The sequence below is a fragment of the Dermacentor silvarum genome, chromosome 5 (assembly GCF_013339745.2).
Source record: "Dermacentor silvarum isolate Dsil-2018 chromosome 5, BIME_Dsil_1.4, whole genome shotgun sequence".
Classification (NCBI taxonomy): domain Eukaryota; kingdom Metazoa; phylum Arthropoda; class Arachnida; order Ixodida; family Ixodidae; genus Dermacentor; species Dermacentor silvarum.
In genome coordinates, this window is record NC_051158.1 from 166,104,565 (window position 1) to 166,117,200 (window position 12,636).

The 12,636-nt window shown below is 50.8% G+C and overlaps 2 protein-coding genes across 12 annotated transcripts in view; both read left to right on the forward strand.

Moving 5' to 3' along the window:
- Positions 1–12,636, forward strand: part of LOC119453864 (gastrula zinc finger protein XlCGF7.1-like) — a 310,713-nt gene that overhangs the window by 48,979 nt on the left and 249,098 nt on the right. For 6 of the 10 annotated variants that reach the window (XM_049666964.1, XM_049666960.1, XM_049666956.1 and 3 more), the window contains exon 3: positions 10,194–10,247. The gene's annotated coding sequence lies outside the window, so the exon portion shown is untranslated. Of the gene's footprint in view, positions 1–8,931; positions 9,073–9,132; positions 9,208–10,139; positions 10,248–12,636 lie in introns of those variants that run through there. The other 4 variants (XM_037715912.2, XM_049666959.1, XM_049666962.1 and 1 more) reach the window with 4 other exon arrangements.
- Positions 8,972–12,636, forward strand: part of LOC119454535 (gastrula zinc finger protein XlCGF7.1) — a 455,522-nt gene continuing 451,857 nt past the window's right edge. Inside the window, exon 1 of one of the 2 annotated variants that reach the window (XM_049667027.1) lies at positions 8,972–8,994. The gene's annotated coding sequence lies outside the window, so the exon portion shown is untranslated. The remainder of the gene's footprint in view (positions 8,995–12,636) is intronic. The other variant, XM_049667014.1, reaches the window with a different exon arrangement.

A 12,636-nucleotide genomic window follows, 5' to 3' on the forward strand; every position in this document is an offset into this window, starting at 1 on the left:
CTCGTGCGGCGGGGCTCATCCCACCGGGGATCGAAGCTGCAACAAGCGACTGAAACAGTTACCACAGCGTACACCTCGAACATCTCGACAGCAGGCGGCCAAACAACCACGGTGGTTCTTCTCGGAGGATGAAGAAGAATACTACAAGGATAAGACAGGACGCAGCAGAGCAACTAGAAGCAGGTCCCGCTCAAGATCTCCGCAGCTGACTGTCCCTGCTTTACCCAAGACAGCCGAACCGAAACAGAATCGTGAGCGTTCCCGGACTCCGGTGAAGAAGCTGGCAGGGATTCTCACCCCTCCGCATGGTGCTGGGACTCCCCAGAAGACACTGGCACAGGTAAGCTGGGCGGGGGTCGTGTCCTCCACAACCAAATCCATCACACAGAGTGAAGAATATAAGCGCGTTCTCGCGGAAAACAAACTCAAAGCTAACTTAGATAGCACCAAACATGAACTCGAAATACTAAAACGCCAGGTGGAATCGTTAACAGCATGCACTGATAGGATCACAGAAACCCCAACCATCCACACAGCAGCAACAACACCCACAAGACCTCGAATACGCGAGGGTCCCTCTACAAACCTCACCACAATCACCAATTTCACCAGCGACACTCTTTGCGGAGCTACAAACAACACTCAGATGTTCGCTCAGATGAAAGAGGAACTACAACATATGAAGACACAGATGCAACCTATGTACAAGGAGTTCCATGAACTCAAGCAATATGTGGATGAGTCTCTTCAAGGCGTTAAGAGGACCCGCAAGCGACAATCTAGCATTGGCGACGATAAGCCGTATGTCAAATACATCGTAACCACGGAGACTGAGGAAGCAACTTTGGGCACTCCCCAACATGGCTAACAGAGCATCCAGACAACAAGAGAATCTTGCTATTTGGCAGTGGAACTGTCGCTCACTACATAACAAACACGCTATACTCACACAATACATCAAGGCGGCGCTAGTCCCACCCGACCTCATTTGCCTGAAAGAGGTCGGGAAAACACCGAAACCCACCGGTGGTCATCGTCTTTACCTCGACCTTGATCACCCAGCTGTAGCGACCCTGGCAAGGAAGGACTTAGCCATAACCACGACCGTAATACCGGGGGTCGAAACACACCATCAAATAGTCAGAATTTGGCCGGTCAAGAAAGGACGCCTTAAATGTGTATTAGTGCACGTGTACAGTCCTCCTAGCGAACGCAAGGCCGACTTCTTGACAATCCTGAACCACGCATCCACACTGCTTTCAAAGCGGGACCGATTGATTTTTCTTGGCGATTTTAATGCATGGCACACCCAGTGGGGGTACGGGCGAGATACGAGCAAGGGAATCAATCTACTCAGCGCCACCCAGGCCCACGAGTAACTGCTTCTCACACACCCGGGAGTTCCTACAAGGATAGGCAACAGCGTGACTCTGGACACTACGCCGGATCTTACCTTTATCAACAATTACAACGGTGTTACCTGGAGTAACCTCGAGGAAAACTTAGGCAGCGACCACTACATCCTATGCACGACGGTGAACACGGCAAAGGTCCGCCTAGCCTTAGGGACGGCCAGGCTGACAGACTGGAAGAAATACCGAGAATGCCAGCAGACAGCCCCCTCGACACCCACCATGGCAGAAGGATGGAATAATTTCCTAAAGGAACTCTATCATGCCACCACTAAGGAGCTCCAAACCACACCAGACACCAGTAGCGCACCCAGGATCTCTGTCAGGGGGGGGGGGTTGACAGTTTGCCAATACCATCTAAACAGCACTAATTTCGATTTCTTCACGGGAAATTGTCAAAAAATTCGCTTTTTGCGAGTGTACAGACGATTGCGCGTCTTACATCTTAATTGCAGTACGTAAGAAAAGAAAAGGGGTTAAACAAAAGGGGGGGTTAAGTCGGCCTCAGGGGGGGGTTCCAACCCCCGAATCCCCCCCCGTCGGTGCGCCACTGCCAGACACGCCGGCTATAGACAACCACCTAGCCCATCTCTGGGAAGCTCGTAGAAGTCTCAGCAAGAGGTGGAAAAGACAGCGCCACAACCGTAACCTAAGGCGACGAATCGACCGACTGGCGGAAGAAGCAAACACCTACGCTCGAACACTCAATTACAACAACTGGCACAGCTTCTGTGACTCCCTCAGAGGCACACTGAGCACCAAGAAGACATGGGCCATACTGCGATGCATGCTAGATCCGACCAGTACGCGCACGGAAACTGCTAATGTCATGCGGCGACTCATAGGAAAGTACCAAGGGACAGAGACTGAGCTGTTGCAACAACTCAAGACCACCTACACCGGTGAGGCTCAAACACCTACAACAGCACCCAAAGAATACCATGGGGAAGCCAACGAAGATCTAGACGCCCCCATCACCTTCGCCGAACTTTACGCAGCCGCGCAGACTTTCAAAAGGAACACAGCACCAGGACCAGACCGCGTCACCAATGCGATGCTTCGCAATCTCAATGACACGGCCATCGGACAGCTTATGCATTTGTTCAACGATCAGGTCTGGAGGAAGGTGAGGTCGGGTACCAGCGCCATGGAAATCGGCCAACATCATCATGATCCCAAAACCTGGTAAGCCACGAGAGATCGTACAGCTGCGGCCCATCTCATTAACATCGTGCATGGGCAAGCTCTTTGAAAGAGTCGTGTACACCCGGCTGGAGAATCACTTCGAGCGTAACAGCCTTCTTCCCGACTCGATGTTCGGCTTTCGCAAGGGAGTCTCTGCTGCTCTGCACAGGAAGTCTTCCTCATGTTAAAAGACGAGGTCCTCAGCCCTCCCCCAGGCAGCCTAGACAGAATCCTGCTCCCCCTTGACGTTCAAAAGGCCTTTGACATCATATCTCACTCCGCAATACTAGAAGGCCTTGAGGACGTCGGATGCGGAGAATGAACATTTCATTACATTCAGGACTTTCTGCGTGACCGCACTGCAACAATTGCGCTCGGAGCGTCACGGTCACTCCCATATGAACTGCCGGGCCGCGGCACGCCTCAGGGTGCAATTTTTTCTCCGCTCCTATTCAATATTGGAATGCGCAAGCTCGCCCTACAGTTACAGGAAGACGAAGACCTCGGCGTGGCAATTTACGCCGACGACATTACGCTCTGGGCGACCAAAGGCTCATACGGGGACAGACAAAACACACTTCAGCAAGCCCTAGACACGGTCGAATCATACACAAAACATGCCGGCATGAAATGCGCACCGAGCAAATCAGAATACATACATATTCGACCACCAAGAACCCAAGCCAATAGAGCTCCGCCGTTACAACTACTTCTAGACGGAGAACCCATCCGAAAAGTACAGCAGCTACGAGTGCTCGGAATGCATATACAGGAAACGGGCAGTGCCGGCATCGCCCTGCCCAAACTCAAGCGCACGGTTCGCAGCGTTACTAGCCTCATTAACAGAATAGCACGTAGCAGAGAGGGAATGACGGAGACAGACACCATGAAATTAGTGCAGGCCTTCGTCATAAGCACAATCACTTACGCTCTGCCTTTCCAAGCGGCCCGACAAACTGACATCGACCTAGCAAATCGACTGCTCCGGATTGCCTGCAAGGCGGCACTCGGCCTGCCCGAAAACACGAGCACTGACCGTCTCAGCGAGCTGGGCATGATGAACACATATGAAGAACTCGCCGCGGCCACACTCATGGGCCAGCGCGAAAGACTAAACGCAACGCCCCAGGGGCGCTCCGTGCTAACACGACTACGATACCCTCTAACGCCACAGTTCTGCGGAGACGAGACCATATTTATGCCACCCAATCTACGAACAAGAATCCATGTGAACCCCATCCCACGTCACATGAACCCTCACTTCCACGTGAAACGGCGACAAGCCCGAGCAGCCATCTTGCGCAAAAGGCAGGAGGATGCAGACACATACTTTACTGACGCGGGCTTATACCCCTGAGGTGAGACAGCGACTCCTACTTATGTGGCTGTCGCGACAAACCGGGGGAGACCGATCGTAGCAGCGTCCGTACGCACGACTTCAAGTGCCACGGCGGAATCCGCGGCCCTAGCCATTCGAGACGCTGAGGCCAAGAGACTCGCAAGACGCCTGCTGGCTCTTCCTTCGGGGAGTTCTACCGGCCGGGGTCCTTCGCATACTAGGACCAAGCCTCCAAATGGACCACGGGATAACCTGCAGTGTCCCGCGCACACCGGAGTGGAAGGCAACGATTGGGCGGATCGTCTGGCTCGAGGTATAACAGGCCGACCCGCGATACATACCGCTCGAACGGACACCTCTCCGACACCCGGCAGCACACCGAGAGACATACTTGAGGCACAACGACTAGGAAGATGAACCAAAGCTCCACCTCACCCCAAGCTAAACAGGCGACAGGCGAGGCACTGGCACCGAATACAGACAAACACCTACCCACATTTACATAGACTGCACAAAATATTTCCTAACAAACACAGCGACAGATGTCCATGGTGCGACTCCACCCCGACACTAGAACACATCACTTACCAATGCACGCAGCGTACGGCAGACGCCGTCTCGCCGCTACTACTACTACTAATTGGTCGTGGGAAGCGCGACTCTCCGAACTGGACTTGAGAAGCCAAATGGCGACCCTCGACCAGGCCCGGCGCGCCGCAATAGCCATGGGGCCCTGGAAGAGGGGCTCCACCCACAGTGACCAAGCACGATCTTAATTTAAATAAAGCTGTTTCTCTCTCTCAAATTGATTTTACGGGAGAGTTCTTTGTGGGTGTGCAAAAATTGCCAGATGGTTCAAACGGGCTTGTCCAGTCACTGATTGCAAGTACAATCTTAGTCGCCGAAGGCAAGAAAAGGACCTCTCGGATGTGGTCGACGAGACCGGTATGGCCTACGCAATTTTTTAGCTTGGCCATTTCCGGCAAAAAGTTTCGCAGGTGTTCACCTTTGCCCTCCGCAAACATTTGCACGACGTCCCTAAATGTGTCCAATGATGCCGACCTTTGTTGGCTTAAAATGTCAATCATCATCATTATCATCATCATCATCATCATCATAATCATCATCAGCCTATATTTTATGTCCACTGCAGGACGAAGGCCTCTCCCTGCGATCTCCAATTAACCCTGTCTTGCGCTAGCGTATTCCAACTTGCGCCCAGGAGCGGATCCAGGGGGGATGTCCGGATGTCCTGACCCCCCCCCCCCCCAGATTTCTGCATCGCCCCCTCGCTGACAGGGGGATGGCCCTGTCGCAAAAAAAAAAAAAAATATGGCCACCAGCATTCTTCAAAAGTATTTTTCGCGAGTACCAGTGGTATCAGCCATGTAGAAGTAAAGCTAGCTCGCTCACAAGCTTATCTATAGTTGTATTCCGCAGGAGTGTGGTGTCGCGAAGTTGCCGTAGTTAATTTTTCTCATGAACACCTTGGACCTCTTGGCGCGAATGGTGTCGAATGAACGAGGGGACGTCGAATGAACGAGGGGACGTCCATTTTGCCAAACACGCCGAGGTCCGCTCGAGCGCCTTGGCGCCTGATTAACTTAGTTTCCCCTTGAGGTGTCAACGGTTGCCTCATTGGCTGTCATCGGTTCCGCGACCAACCTGCTTAATGAGAGAGATCTCTTGCTGAAGTCTTCATATATAAATCATAACAACCAACAGCTAAACTATAAGAACTACGCATAGGCAACTTTTTTTAACTGTAGCACTCATTGTGATCACAGTTACACGTTGACAATATCCAGTACGAGCACAGTACCAGTAAGTTTTTCATTGTAACTTCGCAGTTTTATTGTCGTACATTAAGAATAGGAGGCTCAAGCCCACCGGATCCTTTTATCTGAGTGGGCGTTCTCGCGGAGCGGGGCGAAGCCTCGAGCCGCGGCTGCGAAGGGGGGGAGCGTGACGTCAGCGGGCAACGCCAGCGCGCGGGCCTAAGATGGCGTCGCGTGGTTAGAGAAACGGGAGCAGATGCCCCCTTGTGTAACAGGATGACGTCGCGTGGGAAACAAAACATGAAGACGCTGGCTCGCGCTCTCGCCTACTACGCCACATCGTTATTCTTGTAGGTGGCGTCGTGAGTCTTCATACGCGGTGATTCGCATATCGTAAACAACCAGCGTATTGGTTGCTGCGTTGGAGCGGACTGTTACGCCCGTATTCAAGAACGTTCCTCTAGTCAACACACCACCACGACTCAAGAAAGATGGCACCGCCATCCCTCCACAGAAGTGGTCACTGAGCTTCATGGTCATTCACGGGAATTCATGAGAATTGTCGCGTCTTTATTCTCGATTATTCTGCGCAGTACGACAATTGAAATTTGGAGTCTGATATCTCGGAGCACGGACATGCTAGAATAATTCTTCCGACTGATACTGTGTAGAAACTCGACTGTCTCTAAGTTTTCAATACAAACATACCCACTTACTGTAGTCAACAAAAAATAATTGTTCAATTTTAGTTAATTGGGCTGCTCACAGCGATAATTATCATCTCACTTTGTGCCCCCTTAGCCACATAACTTATTTGCACAGGTGGTTTTCGCATGCCTCGCAGTGCCTAACTTTAAGAAAACCATAAAGCTTAATTTTTAACACCCTGTATTATCAGGCGCAGCCGCCAAGCACATGGCTGTATTGGGTAACATCCTTTTCCTATAAGCTCGGAGAAACCGATACCTGGCTTCGCTACAGGTCTTCTTCCTCTTTCTGGGGTTTTACGTGCCAAAACCAGTTCTGATTATCAGGCACGCCGTAGTGGAAGGCTCCGGATTAATTTTGACCACCTGGGGTTCTTTAACCTGCACTACAACGCAAGAACACGGGCGTTTTTGCATTTCGCCTCCATCGAAATGCGGCCGCCGCAGCCGGTATTTGATCCCGCAATCTCGCGCTCAACGCCTGAGCTGACTGAGCCACCACGGAGGGCTACAGGTGTTGCTTTAGCCGTATAAAACGCGGGTTTATCGTGAGGAAAAACGGTAAATTTCGGTAAATAAGAAAGGCTACTATCATCATCATCATCATTGACAGAAGCTGATCCCCCCCTCAGCAAAAGCCTGGATCCGCCCCTGCTTGCGCCTGCAAATTTCCTAACTTCATCATCCCATCTGGTTTTCTGCCGACCTCGACTGCGCTTCCCTTCTCTTGGTATCCATTCTGTAACCCTAATGGTCCACCGGTTATCCATCCTACGCATTACATGGCCTGCCCAGCTCCATTTCTTCCACTTAATGTCAACTAGAATATCGGCTATCCCCGTTTGTTCTCTGATCCACACCGCTCTCTCCCTGTCTCTTAACGTTAGTCCTAAGATTTTTCGTTCCATCGCTCTTTGTGCGGTCCTTAACTTGTTCTCGAGCTTCTTTGTTACCCTCCAAGTTTCTGCCCCATATGTTAGCACCGGTAGAATGCAAAGATTGTACACTTTTCTTTTCAACCACAGTGGTAAGCTCCCAGTCAGGATTTGGTAATGCCTGCCGTATGCACTCCAACCCAATTTTATTCTTCTGTAAATTTCTTTCTCGTGATCAGGGTCCCCTGTGAGTAATTGACCTAGATAAACGTACTCCTTTACAGACTCTAGAGGCTGACTGGCGATCCTGAATTCTTGTTCCCTTGCCAGGCTATTGAACATTATCTTTGTCTTCTGCATATTCATCTTCAACCCAATTCTTACACTTTCTCGATTAAGGTCCTCAATCATTTGTTGTAATTCGTCTCCATTGTTGCTGAATAGGACAATGTCATCTGCAAACCGAAGGTTGCTGAGATATTCGCCGTTCATCCTCACTCGATCCTAAGCCTTCCCAGTCTAGGAGCTTGAATACTTCTAAGCATTTCCAACTACGAGTATGAAATCCGCCGTAAACCTCTGTGATCGCCTCCTCTCGCCATCTTTACTTTAGAAGGCACCGACATTTGCCCCTCAAAGGTGGATGCACACGAGCATGCATCCACCAATGGACGCGCACTCTACGCTGACGTCATGAGCCGGACGGCCGGTGACCCCGCCGTCGGAGGACATGGCAGCCCGCGCTTCGAGCTGGGCCGAGTCGCGTCAGCGGGACTATTACTTTAATTGCGGTGGAAATCGGCTGCTACGCTTCAGTGGTCAGGGCGGGGCGCCTCTCTTGTCTACTTTTTTTCTTTATAGTTGCGACGGGCGAAAGTACGCTGCGCGAGAAAATTCGCAGTGGAGCGCGATCGGAATACCGCTGAACGCGATTGCTTCTAGGTTGGATTAAAAAAAAAAAAAAGATTTGCTTTCAAGTTGGGAGTGCAGCTCTTACGCGGATTTATACGGGAATAATCTTTCTCTGGTAATTGTCTTTTTTTTTTTTTTTTTTTTTTTTTTTTTTTTTTTTTTTTTTTTTTTTACAGTACCTACAGCGCCCTGCCCTTGTGGGGCATTAGTGTAGGGGGGAAGTACTAACATTCAAATACAAAAAATACAAATACATAGAAAAATGCAGATTGGGGACATCTCATTCGGAATTATCCACAGAACAACTATAAAATTTCGTTTAAAATTAACAAAGGCAAAAATAATAAATTGGTAGGACAAATCGCACAGATCGACCGGCAAGCACAAATCAAGCCCAAATAGAAGCACAAATCGCAAGCACAAATCGCTAGAAGGAGGAGAAGAAACTGTAAACAATATAACTTTCATGTGAGCCCAGGCTGAGATGAAATGGGATGTGAAGGACAAGTGGAAACGTTGAAAGGGGAGCGGAGACAATTTCTTGCGGGAGTTTGTTCCATTGTTTAATTGTGCGTGGGAAAAATGAATATTTGAAAAGATTCATTCTATTAGCAAACTCGCGCACTTTTAATGCCCTCTGCGAGATTCAGCCCCTGATACAGATGTGAAAGCAGAAGCGAAACCAGAAGCGAAACCAGAATTGACGAAAGACGCGATCGCAGTGTCATTAGTTCGCACGACCACAACTTCGCCTCTCTCACGAGACGAGACAGTTTGTTTATATAGGTGTTCTGTGACGAGACTACTCACGACAAGCAGGCCCGTTTATCTTCCGCACTAATCGCGCGAATTTCGCGTGCACAGGTGCGTTGTCGCTCGCGTGTTTGTTTTTTGTACTTGTTTAGAAGCTCTGAGTTAAGGACATCGCGGTGCGCCAGGGCTTGATGACATTTGTTGCCCAGCTGCCGGTGCTACTACCGCAGCGCATTCGGAGCTAAGGTGAGAGTACGGCTAGAATTTCTGTACGATCACCCATTCCTTCGCATGATAGGGGCAACCGCGTTTGCTAATTCGTGCGGTTTAAAGTGATCTCGGAGTGCCAGCTAGCACGAAACGGTTGCCGCAGTCTCGCAGAAATCGCAGGATAACCCGTTTGTGCCTTCGACGAGCACTACAGCAGTTCTCATGCGCTGCCGTTAGTTGAAACCACTGTTATAAATGTGCAGCAGCTATGCGTGTGTTGCCATGTCTTTAGTCGTGACGTGAAAAAACGCATGCACATGCACTGAGCTGCAAATGCTGTCTCGCGGGTATTTTTTCTCCGCCTTTATGAGACGCGTCTCATGCGGAGCTCACGGGATGGTTGTGCTGTTGTGCTCAGCCGTGGTCACACATGGCTGCATTCATTTGTTTCCCTTCCTCGCTGCTCGTGCTGACCGCAGCATATCCATTTGTTGCACTCGGATGGTGACAGTCTATTCACTTCAAGCTTCTTAGCAGCTCATTTGTGTGAGCTGTGGAGTTGTGTCATTCAATGTGTACGTGGTGAGCGAGCAGGTAATCATATGTGAGTGCACGAATCAGCTCATCGCTCTATTATACACACGGCCGTTTCATTCGTTGTTCACGTATCATGTGCGTAACTTTGTATCCGTGATCGACATTGTAAACAACACCAAGAAGGTCGATGACACAGGCACTGTATCTGCTTTAATTTTTGTCGGTGCTGTTTTTAGAATATCAGTTACGAACTACCTAAACCAACTCTAGACAGTCGCGTTGTTTACAGCTAAAGCAACTTTTTTCACGCTAACGCGAGGAGCATATGTTTCAATTTGTGGCAGTTACGTGGTGAAGTATGCTGGGCCCATATCCCTGGCTGTGTGTACAGCCATTTGTCTAATGTATTTTCGCTGCTGCTATCCTTACAGCTTCTGCTGATGTTTGTTGTGTCCATGAAGATCTAGGCGGTCTCTGCATCGTTGACAACAAATAGCCGCAGGTGCTGATTGCTGTTGGTCAGCTCAGTCCAGAATTTGGTATGTATATCCATTTGCTCAAGGCCTGCTGTTTCTTCTAATACTTCTGTTGCTGCAGTAAAGGTGTATTTAACTAATGGTGTTGAGTGATGTATGACAACATTGTAATGCTATACAGGTGGCAAGGCTTGTTCAGATTTAAGCTATAGGTGAGGCGTACACTCCTAAAGGCTCATGGGACGCATTGTCTGCTCGGCGCTTCCGGTTCAACAGCTGATGGTTTCATCGCACATTTCTCCGTTCGTGGGGCCAGTCGCGCTTGGTCTCTGTGCACTTTGATCACAAGGTATCGGCCACACTGCAAATCTCTCCAGTCTGTTATGGTCGCATCGATGACTGACCATGATATCAGAGCATAGGCACTCATTTAAAATAATTTTTTCTAGCCCAATCAACTGAACACGTTAATTAAGTATGTCTGCCGTCACAGTTGCGGGCTTATCGTGAATCGTCTCTGCCGTATACTTCGAGGGGTTTGGTGCCAGGACGAGCCGAGTCTTGCGAAAGCGAAACTATCTCCAAAAGTGATCTCCCGGGAATCTAGTCATCTGCTGTGCTCTTCAGCTTGTTTGAAATTTAAATATTTCTTAAAAGACCACACAACCATTTCATTTGGGGTCAGTATCAGGCCGCTTCAAGTTCCACAGAGCCTTTCCAACTGGCCTCGCATTTAAAAAGGGCCTGCCGTTGGACCCGCAAATCGTTAACATCGAGACACCGTGCTGCGGCGTATTTTCCCAGCTCCTCGGCATCAAAATTGATATTCTTGTAGTGAAGAAGAGGGACGATGCAGTGGGGCATCCTTACCAGAGCTGTCTAGTGGGTCAGTCTGTCCAGCGCATCGCTCGGACTACGCCGCTCGTGCTCGCGGTTCCCTGAACTGATCGAACAGTCAGCCCTAACGCTTGCGTGCAATAAACGCCTTTACAAGTGGAGGAGAGTGCTACGCTCGAATGCATCCTGGAGCTTCGATCCCGTACCCTCTCTTCAACCATGTCTCAGGACGCATCTCAGCCGACGACCCAGCAAACGCCTCCTACACCCTTCGTCGTGTGCTCTGGTCTACCTCGCCACAAGGATCCTCCTGTTTTCAGCGGCACAGACGACAACGACGTGGAGGACTGGCTGTCCACGTACGAGCGAGTAAATTGGACGATGCCGCGAAACTCAGCAACGTGCTCTTTTACCTCGCCGGCGTGGCAAGCCTCTGGTGCAACAACCATGAGACGGAAATTCCTACATGGTCCGCGTTCAGGACCTCGTTAATAGCTGTGTTTGGTCGTCCTGCTGCGCGCAAGGTGCGAGCAGAATCCCGCTTGCGAGAACAAGCCCAACAGCCGGGAGAGTCCTTGACTAGCTATATCGAAGATATCCTTGACTTGTGTAAGCGCGTGGACGCGGCGATGTCGGAATCGGACAGAATCAGAAACGTTATGAAAGGAATCGAGGACGCCGCTTTCAACATGCTGCTCGCTAAGAACCCACAATCTGTCACAGAGATTGTTACGTTATGCCAAAGTTACGTGGAGCTATGGAGGCAGCGCTCGTTGACTCGTCGGTCTTCCTCACGCGACAAACACCTCGCTGGTCTGGCTACCACCTTCGACCATACCGCACTGCTTGCGGAAATGAAGGCATTCATTCGGGAGGAAGTAGCACGCCAACTCTCCTTGGTACGCTTTGCTCAGCCACCGCATGTGCCATAGCCCGCTTCGACTATCGTGCCACCGCTCCGCCGTGCCATCGAGTAAGAAATCGCCGAGGTATTGCCCGACCAACGCCACCCTGTTCCTGCGCCTGTGCCACTGAGCTACACCGAGGTCGTGGCTCCACCCCAACAGGCCCTGGCACCAGCACCGCTCAGCTACGCTGAAGTCGTTGCGAGGCCCCACCCACTCTCTGCGCCTGTGCCTCTCACTTATGCCGACGTCGTGGCTAGGCCACCAGTGCAGCCCGCAATACAGTCATATCACCAGCCGCTCCATACAGGGCGTGCTCCGACGTGGGCGGGACCAGCCACAGCGAACCGATGGCGTACGTCTGACAACCGGCATATATGCTTTGCCTGCGGCTACGCCGGTCACGTGGCTCGTTTCTGTAATCGTGTGCAGCCGCCCAGCGTCGCATCATCCATGCCAAACTGTTCGCCCCGTCCATCTTACGACCCACCTTCCGGTGTGTCACCGACATACCGCCCGCCACCGAACACCCGCCGTTCCCCATCTCCTTGCCGGCGCTCGTTATCGCCGATGCAACCTCGTGCCACGTTGTTCAACGCACAACAACGGCGTACCATCCTCAAACCAATGGACTCATGGAACGGTTCAACCTTACGCTCGGCGACATGCTCTCAATGTACGTCTTCTCCGACCACACAAACTGGGACGCC